The sequence below is a fragment of the Quercus suber genome, unplaced genomic scaffold, assembly GCF_002906115.3.
Source record: "Quercus suber isolate HL8 unplaced genomic scaffold, Cork oak 2.0 scaffold_5, whole genome shotgun sequence".
Taxonomy (NCBI): domain Eukaryota; kingdom Viridiplantae; phylum Streptophyta; class Magnoliopsida; order Fagales; family Fagaceae; genus Quercus; species Quercus suber.
In genome coordinates, this window is record NW_027069471.1 from 1585804 (window position 1) to 1596857 (window position 11054).

The following is an 11054-nucleotide window of genomic DNA, read 5'->3' on the forward strand; positions in this document are numbered from 1 at the left end:
TTTTTTGGTTTTTTTTTTTTTTTTTTTTTTTTTTGTTCTTGAATTTAGTTGAATTACAATTTTAACCTTAATTTTTTTTAAGAATAAGGATTATCTAATTATATTAGGGGTATTTTTGACATTTTTTGAAATTATAATTAATTTTCTGAATCCTCTTAATATATAGAGATAACACATGTGCAAAATAAAGAAGAATAATCTATATGTAAATAATTATAAAAAAATCAATGATATGGTAAATTTGATATAACTCAAAATGAAAATAAGTTCGTTTGTGTTTCTGTTTGTGTTTTTGTGTGTTTGTATGTGTGTGTGTGTTTGTAGAGATAGTTTACACAACTTTTAAGAGCAATAACCATAGAGACAATAAGCAACTTGTTTTTATAGTCTTCTATACCCTTTTACTTTCAAATTGATAAAAATTATATTTTATCACACTAAACTACGACTCTATTTATACTTACCACCTAAACTTTCAAAATTACAAGATTACCACCCTAAATTATAATTTGTGTTTCACTTTGCATCCTAATGTCAATTGAGTTATTAACTTGAATAGAAACGTATGTCATGTATGGCTCACATGACCTTTGTATATACTACATGAAAATACCAAATTTTCATTCTTCAATCCTTTAAAATAAAACTGTATAACCAAATTCAACTCTTGTGGTGCCACCTAATCTTTGTTTAATGAAAAGTGACGTATCAATATTTTTGTGCGATGCCATGTATGCAAAGGTCACATGAAATACTTTTCCGTTTAAGTTAACAACCAAAATGATAGTAGAGTACAAACTAAAACACTAATTATAGTTTAGAATAATAATCGTATATTGTAAAAGTTTAGATTGATAAATAACTGGATATAAATCGGGATATTACAATTTCATTGAAATGATGGGTTTTGCGTAAAATTGACGTAAATTTTGGGTCTTTCTATGAGCGAGGTCTCAGTCCAAATGAACCCTTTGAGTCTTTGTCAATAACACCGTGTGGAAATTTGACACCCTCCTTTTTATTTATTTATATTTGGTAATTACGCCAATCAATAAAAGAACTCAAAAATGAAAAATTGTTCGTAGAAATATTGTTTCCTTTTTGGCTTTTTGCTGTCTCTTTTTTTAAATTTTTTTTGACTTATGACAGATTAGTGTGGTTGTCTCATAAGTCATACCCCACGGACCACGGTCCACCCGACCGGTTAATGGAAAAAGCAATGCTAGGTTTTAGGTTGTGCTATAAGCTTTTTTTTTTTTTTTCGTTGTGGTGGGTTAGGTTAGGTAGGACCGGTTTCTCAAAAAAATGGTTACGTAGGACGGTATGAGTTTATTTATTTTATTTAGACTTATCTGGATTTTAAAAGACTAATTTTCACGCGGGAACAAAACAAAAAAGGGATACAAATCTGACATTTTTTTTTTATTGACTAAAATTAAAAAAAAAAAAATTCAAAATTTAAAAGAAGATGAAAAGCAACATCTTGAAAAAAAAAAAAAAAATTCACGTGATTGGTGGGCAGGACAAATGGGCCGACAGAGGAGAAATTTGGATTATTTGGTTTCTAATATACTATTTTTTAAATATTAACTTTTTTTTCACTTATTTTATTTAACGGGTAGGATTAAAAGTTACTTATTTTTTAACTTTTGCAAATGAAATCATATGATATTAACAATATTTTGTTTGTATTTTCAAACAACTATTTTCAGTTTTTAAACAATATTTTATGTATTTCAACGCACTTTTTTACCTACACGTATTTTCACAAATATTTTCAAACAACAATTTTTAATTTTTAAACATATGTACCAAACGAGCCCAAAGTGTCATTGATCCTGAACACCTTTTTTAAAAGTTCTAACACTTTCATCGTTTCACACACTTTATTTTTATTTTATTTCATAGGAATTGTTAACGGGGAGACCATTGTTGGAGTCATGTTCCAAGTGGCCTCAATTCTTCATCATGTTTGTGCAATTTCTTATAGATTTCAATAAAGTTTTTCTACCTTTCACTTTGAAATTTTTTTTTTATTATTTATTTTTCAAATTTTACAAATGAAATCATATAATATAAAGTGTTTTTTTTTTTTTTTTTTATAAGACATGTAATATAAAGTGTTGTTCAACTGTTTACCCAAAAAAAAAAAAGTGTCGTTCAACTTGAACACCTTTTTAAAAAGTTCTAACACTTTCACTGTTTCACACACTTAACTTTTATTTTATTTCATAGGAATTGTTAACGGGGAGACAATTGTTGGAGTCATGTTCCAAGTTGCTTCAATTCTTCTTCATGTTTGTACAATTTCTTATAGATTTCAATAAAGTTTTTCTACCGTTCACATTGAAAAAAATAAAAAATTTACATTTAACGTGAGGGGTCAATACTCTGTTTTTGTTGGGAGATAGTTGGTGGAGTCATGTTCCAAGTAGCTTCATCGTGTTTGTACAATTTATTATAGATTTCAATGAAGTTTTTCTAACTTTCACATTAAGAAAAAAGTTATACTTTGAATTTTGAAAAGGTAATAAATGTTTAAGACTGTGTTTGGCAATATGTAAAATGTTTTTCGAGTGTAAAATATTCTCAGTTGAAAATATTAAAAATATTTTACGTAAAGGAAAACATTTTCTATTAATTGACTGTGTTGTGGAAATTACAGTGGATAATTATTTCTTGTGTTTGGTTATTAGTCCATAGCACCCTACATTTATGAAGGATTTTGTTAAGTGTGAAGGTTATATATGCTTCAATAAAGGTACATGTGGCACCATTGTGTGCATCCACCAGTTTTGGGATCCAACTTTTATAATATATTAGTAAGTTGCTCGTGTAATGCACGAATAATTTGTAATATTTTAAATAAGATGGTTTTAGATAGTGTTGTATATATATTATATATATAAAAAAAAGTAAACTAAATTAAAGTAAAGAAACATATATATTTTGAGATATTAAAAATTAGTTTAGTAGTTTCACTGCATATTTATAGCCTTCTCAAGGTAAGATTTTTTTTATAAAAAAAAAAATCATGAAACTAAAAATAAATGAAAAAGAGTAACAAGATCATAAAAATCAACTAATTTGTGTTGTATTCACATATTTCATACTATGAAATGAAAGTATGAAAATTGTAATTCAACTAAATTCAAGAACAAAAAAAAAAAAAAAAAAAAAAACTACCTGAGAAACTTTTTTCCTAAAAATTAGCATGCTCTTTATTGAAATATATTTTACGCACGTTTAATACATTTTTCTCTAAAAACTAGCACACACTAAACCCAGTAGTTTACTTCATTTGAAATCCTAAATTTTATTTTCTTAAAAATCTCATCCATAATAACCTTATTAACAATAGATAAATTCAAATTGAAAAATTATATTAATCTTTTTTTTTTTTTTTGAGAGAGTTTCAACCTATGACGTCCGCTCCTGATAATAGCTCTTTATCATCAGACCAAGACACCAATCAGTTTTTGTTGTAGGTGGGGATTGAACTCCAGATCTCTTATACAGCTATCAAAGACTTTATCAATTGTGTTAATTGGAACCCATTTATTAATCTCAAAATAAATAAATAAAAGCCTCATCGCACGTGCAGAGCGTGTATGATGAGGCTAGTGTATATTTATTTTCCACATTTATTATTCACAGCCTAATTCTTTAGTCTATCAGATTGAAAATTAAATTGAGGAGTATATAGTTTGAAGTACAAGTGTTGCACAGATCTATTTTGTTGGGTTTTGCAATAATTTTTTTTTTTGGGGGTTTTTTTTTTTTCTCTATTTGTTATCTTTATTGTTTGTTTGTTTTATAGGCTACATTGTTGTTTAGCAATTTTTCTTGGAGTTTGTTTGTTTTATAGGATACATTGTTGTTTAGCAATTTTTCTTGGAGTAGTTGTGAATTCCAAAGCAAAAAAAAGGTTGTGGATACTTTGTTCGGGATTTATTAAATTTTTATGTCTCTCTTCTTTTGGATAATGATTTAAAGGATTGTAGTGGGTCCACATTTTTCCATGTTATTTTCTATAAAAAAGAAATATTAATTTTTCTGCAATGGTTAGAATTATAGTAATAGCCAAGTCATATATATTTATGTGAAGTTTTTCATACATTCCCAACAAATTAAATGGAAAGAAACAAGCAAAAGATAAAATACTTAAAATTATAGCATCTTATGCAAAATTTTCATGAATAGCATATTTCGAATAGACTGAGAATTTCTTTGTTTTCACATTATTTAATTTAAAATAAATAGGTAAAATACTCAAATCAAAGCATCATGCATGGGGGACGTTTGATAGAGAATAAGAACCCTATTATATGCATACAAAATATCTAATAGTTATAAATTGATAAATAAAAACCATGCAAACGACGGAACAACAACTAGTAATTTTGTAATTAAATAAATAAATAAAAAAAGTCTGATAACTTGTATAGACTCATATAAAATTATAAATGGTCTCCGCCTACTCAATCTTGCAAATTTTTTTGTCATTCTTTAAGGATTAATACAAAATTAGAAACAACACTAGCTGGCTAGCTAGCTAACTTTGTTAATACTAAAATTAATTAAACAAAACAGACTTTGTCTCGACGCCAAGGGAGTCAATTTCGTATTTGAGGTTGTACCAGTTTTGCCAGTGGAACGATATATTTTGATATCGGTCAATACCAGTATACCGTTTCGGAGTTACTACTAATTCTATAATAATAATAATAATATCAATAAAAAGTATACAATATTTTTTAAAAAGTTAATACTATTTAACTAAGGTAGAAGATATAGTTTATTATAATATATATTTTTTTGATAACTTGTTTATTATAATATATATATATATATATACACATATATACACTATTGTACTCTCTTTTTCTTGAGTTAAAGACTAGTCCTCCTTCTTCTTTTTTTTTTTTTTGGTGAGAAGGTTAAAGACTAGTAGTATAACACAGTTAAAGGGGGAATAAGAAATACACCATCTTTAGGCCACGTGAGTGACATGACCATTTGGATGGGTAAAAAGTGAACTTGAAGACTTGTCTTTTTCACTTCCCATCATTGATCACAAGTTTCAAAATTTTGCATTAAGATTCACAGCTAGATAAAACAGAGAAAAAGAAAGAGTGGGAGAGAAGGAACTTGCTAAAAGTAAAAGGAGAAGAAGTAATAACTTTTAAGAGATATGCTAGATATACAATATTTTCACAATAAATTATAAATGATTAATTATTATTACTTTAAATTTAAATCTAATACTAAAATTATTTTTTTGCCTTAATAATAAAAATCAGTAATAACCTGCCACTTATGATTTGTTGTAAAAATATTGTGAATATATTATTTCTCTATTTTTAATACAAATAAGGATGCAGCTTTTGTGACATTGGATCTGTTGTGATCATAACACATGTATGTTTGGACACATGTCATGATCATAGTGAGTATAGTGTATTGGAGGAACCAGATAGAAAACACGTCCTACAAATAAAATCAATTTTTCAATTTTTTTTTTTTTAATTTCAAAGAATAAAAAAATGTGAATTTACTCATTTCGTACCTGAATGTAGGAGGTGCACAGACGTGCAAAACGGGAAAGAGAATTTGCTCTCTTGTTCTTTATATAAATACCTCTTTCAGTGTCTATTAGGAGCCACCATAGCCTTCTTTTCTTCTCTCATATTGCACACTTGGTGAAAATTATCTTTCTTTCATCAATTTCCCAATCAAACGCACACATTTTAACCTTTCAAATTTAGAGCTCTCAACTCATCCGTGAATCGCCACTCAAACTGCACCTATTTACTTATCTTTTATAATTTTCATTTCATCTTTATCCAAAAAAAAACCCCCAAAAAAAAAAAAACAAAATCTCATTTCATCACATCTTTAATCTTTCTGTCTGCATCTTTTCAATCTTTAGTTAACATATCATACCTATGGCTAACCTCCCCAATGAAGGAAACCATTTATATGAACATGATATCTTCTTGAGTTTTAGAGGTGAAGATACCCGCAATAAATTTGTAAGCCATTTATATGAAGCTTTGTGTAATGCAGGCTTTTACACCTTCATTGATAATAAGCTTCAAAGAGGAGAAAAAGCTTCAGAACAACTTTTCAAAACAATTGAAATGTCCAAGATTTCAATTGTCGTACTTTCTGAAAACTAAAAACTAAAATTTTGTGCATCATCATAGAATTCTATAAAATGGAATTCTTTTTCAAAACAACCTTTCTCAAAATCAAAATTTTTTCTTCCTAATATCCAAAACATATAAAATGTATTTAATAAATTCACAAATGAAAGAAAACTATCTCTCCCTAATATACAAAACACCAAAAATAAATTATTAAAAAAACCATAGAGACTTTTAGAATCCGAAATCCAACAAAATCACAATTCAAAATAAAACATATTATTTATAACTGTAGGGTCTGTTTTTGTAGCCCAAGCCCAAAAGATATGGATTAAAGGCCCAACGAACCCAGGACAATGAATTTGTAGAGAGTGGGCGCAAGAGCTGGGCTGGTTATGAAGTAAACAATGGTTGGCTAGGTTACTTGGCGTAATGATAACATGAAATAATGCTTAATTAGCTTCATGAAAGAATATCCGAAGAGATGTTTTATTGAATGAACAGTGATTACAACATACAGAACTACAGTAAAGCTTTCTTTCGCTCTTTTCTCTCACTCCCGTGTCGTTCTTATTAGGGACCCTTCTCCTTTATATAGCACCCTTTCCCATCATCTCTACTGTCCACCTGTTCTTCATCTGCATATCCACTCAAGTGCACGTCACGTCAAGTGTCTGCTTTAGTTCTTGGTGAGTGGCGGTAGCTGAGGTTGCACTGTTCAGGGTCTTCTCCACATAAATGCGGCCAGAAAAGCTGTTGCAGTGTATTAAATACGGTGGTGGCAGCTTTTCCTATAGATATCTCATCGTTCTGATCATCCCCAGACCTACCCAGAACTTATCATTATCATGGGGATCGCTAGGAAGATTATACGGACCTTCCTCACGTTTGTTTGATCAAGGTTATTTGTGGCCGAAGAGTGAGACGTCTTCGGACAAGTAGTGACCTCTTCGGATGGTACTCCCCTCTACTTCTGGGCTTCCTGCCTTTAGATGGGCCATCCCTACCCAACTATTGCTCCTCGGAAATATAATACTTCTTAACCCGGTACTCCAGGCCCATTAAGTAGCTCTGGGTTTTTACCCCCACAATAGCCCCTCAAAATCTTAATTTTTCCCTCGCATCCGAAGAGAAAAAATGGGATTTTGACCTGTCATGGAGTTGAGACTTGAAGACAGACAAAAATTCGGCCTGGCACGTGTGTAGGTATAGATGCGCGCGCTCCATCATTGCTGTTGCTGTTTTCCGTATTCCTAAAGCGCTACATTAATTACTCTAGGGGGCGCCTTGTCCTTTGCATCCAACGGTGGGCTATTGATCCAACGGACGGGGTTCTTCCTCGAGATTTGGGAGAAATAACTTCTGCCCCTTCGTTTGACCTTGTGTAAAATCTCAGAGGTGGACATTTCTTCTTACTTTGCAACTTTCAGACCATCCCACAAGAACAAGCACACAAATGCTCCGAGCTCCTCCCATCACCGATTTTGCTTCTTCCCAGAGTCCCAGTAATCCTTTTGCGAGTTCAGAGATCGGTCTCTAGTCCGTTCCTGTAAGTTTTCATCATCTCAATCCTTCATTTTTCTCTTTAGCTGTCCATTTTCCCTTTGAACGACCATTTCCTCACTGCTACGTCGTACCTCCATTTTTCCGTTGAGTGATGGGTAAACTCGAGTATTTGGTAGACAGCCTTGCCCAGTTGGAGAAGTTTAGGGCCACATACCGCATACCTCCAAACGTGGGTGTGAGGTATTGCCCTTCGGAGAAAATATTAACTGATCGGAAAACGGGGGAAGTCGTGATCCCTGTCATTGCCTTCCTAGAAGGGAGGATGACGATTCCGATGGGCCCTATCACCACTAGTTACCTTCGAAACCATAGGATCACCCTTGGCAGTGCGCGCCTAACATGTTTAGGATCTTAGGAGCCATTGAGGACCTTAACCGCCACCTAGGATTGGGGCTCACTTGGCTTGACGTGGTGCACATGTATGAGTTCCACAGCCAGCAAGGAGCGGGATATTATTTAAATCCCATTCCGACATTGTTAGGGTTATTTCCTGCCTCCCTAAATCCAATAAAGGGATGAAGGATGACTACGTGATCATCTCGAGCGCGTGGCATGACGGCCCTTACTGTCCGACCAGACCAAGAGAGCCAGGTGGGACACATTAGACTTAGGCACACTAACCATGGGCTCAGGATCTTCGTCTTTTAACAGTTTTTTAATTCTTCTTATGTTGCTGCTTTCCAGTTTCTAACAAAGCTCTGCTGTGACTTGTAACAGATAAAAGAAACATCTCTCCTCGGCTCAGCCTCACCAACTTCGCCGCGTTCAACTATTTGCTACGGTCCGAGATCTTTGTAAGCAAGGACGGACAACTCCGATCGACTCCCCTCATCCTAGGGTACAAAGCGAAGCGAAAAGACTTCCAACCGGTGGGCAACGCCATAACCAGGGAGACAAACGTCTCAACCATATTGACGTTGCGTTTAAGGGTTTTTTGGCACCGCATGACCTTCCACCTGTACCACACCCGAACCCCCAAGGTATCCCCCTTCTCGTCCAGCCACTCCAGCAAGCTCCCCTCGGACCAGAGGTTGAGGGTGAAAAGGTTGGTTCCTCCACCTCCTCGCTAGAAGAACAAATAGACAAGTTCCACTTCGGGGGGGAAGCTTCAAGGGCGAATCAAGTGGTAGAGGTCTCGGACGCTAAGGAAGAAGGTGATAGGCAGTCCAGTATCTGCCCATTTTTGATAATTGCCCTCCCCGACAACTCCTTGGACGACGACATGGCAGATTTGAAACACCTGATGAAGAATAGGGGTCAAAAGGCCGAGCAGAAAGGCGCTGGGACCTTTCAACTAGTAGAGATCCTGCCTCCAGCGCCTCCCAAGGCTCCTGAAGTCGGCTTGAAGCTCATGCCGAACCTACAGAAGAAAAGGCCCCTCGAGCCTGAAGAGAGGGAGGTGGGGGTGCCACCAAAAGTAAATAAGCAGCAGAAGACGGCGAGGGACTGAGGCAAAAGGGCTTCCTCCACTGAAAGCCGTGACGAGAACGTCGGGGCTGAGGTCCGCCGAGGAGTAGAACCTCCCATATGGTCCCCAAGGCTTGAGCTGGATGGCGCCTCCATTCCTTGGGATACATCCCTCAGGAATTACGATGGGGGAAGGGCAGGATACGTTGCTGAGGCCCTGCAGCAGCCACTCCTCCTCCCTCATGATATGGAGTCATACAGGCGTTTCAACCAGCAGGAGCTCTTCTTATCCCTTAAGAGGGATATGGCCATGGTAAATGAACTTGCTCTCTTAATTTGATTTCCATTTTAATTTTCTTTGCTTCCTTTCTTCACCTTGTGCTAAAAATGTTGTCATGCAGATTACTCAGCAGATTTACGTGGCTGAGGAATGGAACAAGAAGTCCTACCTTGAGGCCTAAGTAGCAGCCCAGTCTCAATCCAAGGCGGAGAAGGCTCTTGGCCAGCTGAAGGATGATTATGCTCACACATCCGAACAGCTTAAGGCCGTGACCCGGCAGAGGGACAACTGCAAGGCTGGCCTCCAAAACGCCGAGACCCAAGCTAAGGAGCAGCGCAAACAATTGCGTATGGCAGAGATCAACTTGGCGACCGAAAGGAAGCTAGTAAAGGGTTTCAAGGCTAAACTCCAGAAAGCCAGATAGGGCGCTCGAGCAGCCGAGCAGGAGGTTCAACTGGCCAAAGAGTCAGTTGAAGCTGAGAGAAAGGCGGCATATCAGTTGGGGGTGGACGAGACTGGGAAGCTGCTTACAGAGCAATTTGCTTCGGTTGCTCTCGAGTATTGCGACGTAACCTGGCAGAAGGCACTGGACGCTACTGGGGTCCCTTCAGACTCTCCCCTGAGGCTACCTGGGAGCATATACTATGAACCAGACATCCGAGAGCTCCCTAAGACTAACCCTCCTCCTGCTCCACAGCTTTTTGAGGCTACGGAGCAAAGCTTAGTCAGCCAAGCTTTTCCATCCGCCCTTGATGCACCTAGAGAGGCTAGTTAGACAGGTGATGAGGGCAAGCCAGCTAAACCAGCCAAAGACAAGGGTCAAGGGTTGGACGAAGAGAAGGCTCCTGCTGAGTCCCAGAGCCAAACCCCAGAAGCTGCTGCTTGGGTAGGGCAGGCTGCTGATCTTGTTGTCCTTCCAGCCCAAGAGTAGATGTATAGGGTTTTTTGCTTTTTCTTTTCTCAAAATTTTTTTTTTTTTTTTTTTTGTAAGAGGTTGTAAGCTATTCTTTTTGATTAATGAAGCAATTCCTCCTTCGTATTTATTTCCTTTGTCGTGTGTGATACAACCTACTACTATTATTAAGTCCTGTACTTTAACTTTATGGGGATGTGGGTGATCGTGGTCCTAATATCATGTTAACAACGCGCATGGCTAAGATTGGTATTAGAAAGGGACAGAATGTATGAAAACTATTGCTAAACAACAAAAAATACAGGGGCCATAGTAAAAAGCTCCCCAAGCCTTTCTAAACGTGCATAAAAGAATAAGAGGCAACGTAGGTTAGGGTTAATTTAAACATATTCAGGAAGCTGTGATAGTGTAAACTTACTCAAGTCACCTGTCCGAGGACTATAGGCATGATCAGAATTAAATTTAAACACTCAAAGGAATCGTAACAGAGTGCTAACTAACCCATATCATCTGGTCCGAGGACTACAGGCATGAATGGATTTAAGTTTAAACACTTAAAGGAATCGTAACAGAGTGCTAACTAACCCATATCATCTGGTCCGAGGACTACAGGCATGAATAGATTTAAGTTTAAACACTTAAAGGAATCGTAACAGAGTGCTAACTAACCCATATCATCTGGTCTGAGGACTACAGGCATGAATGGATTTAAGTTTAAACACTCAAAGGAATCGTAACA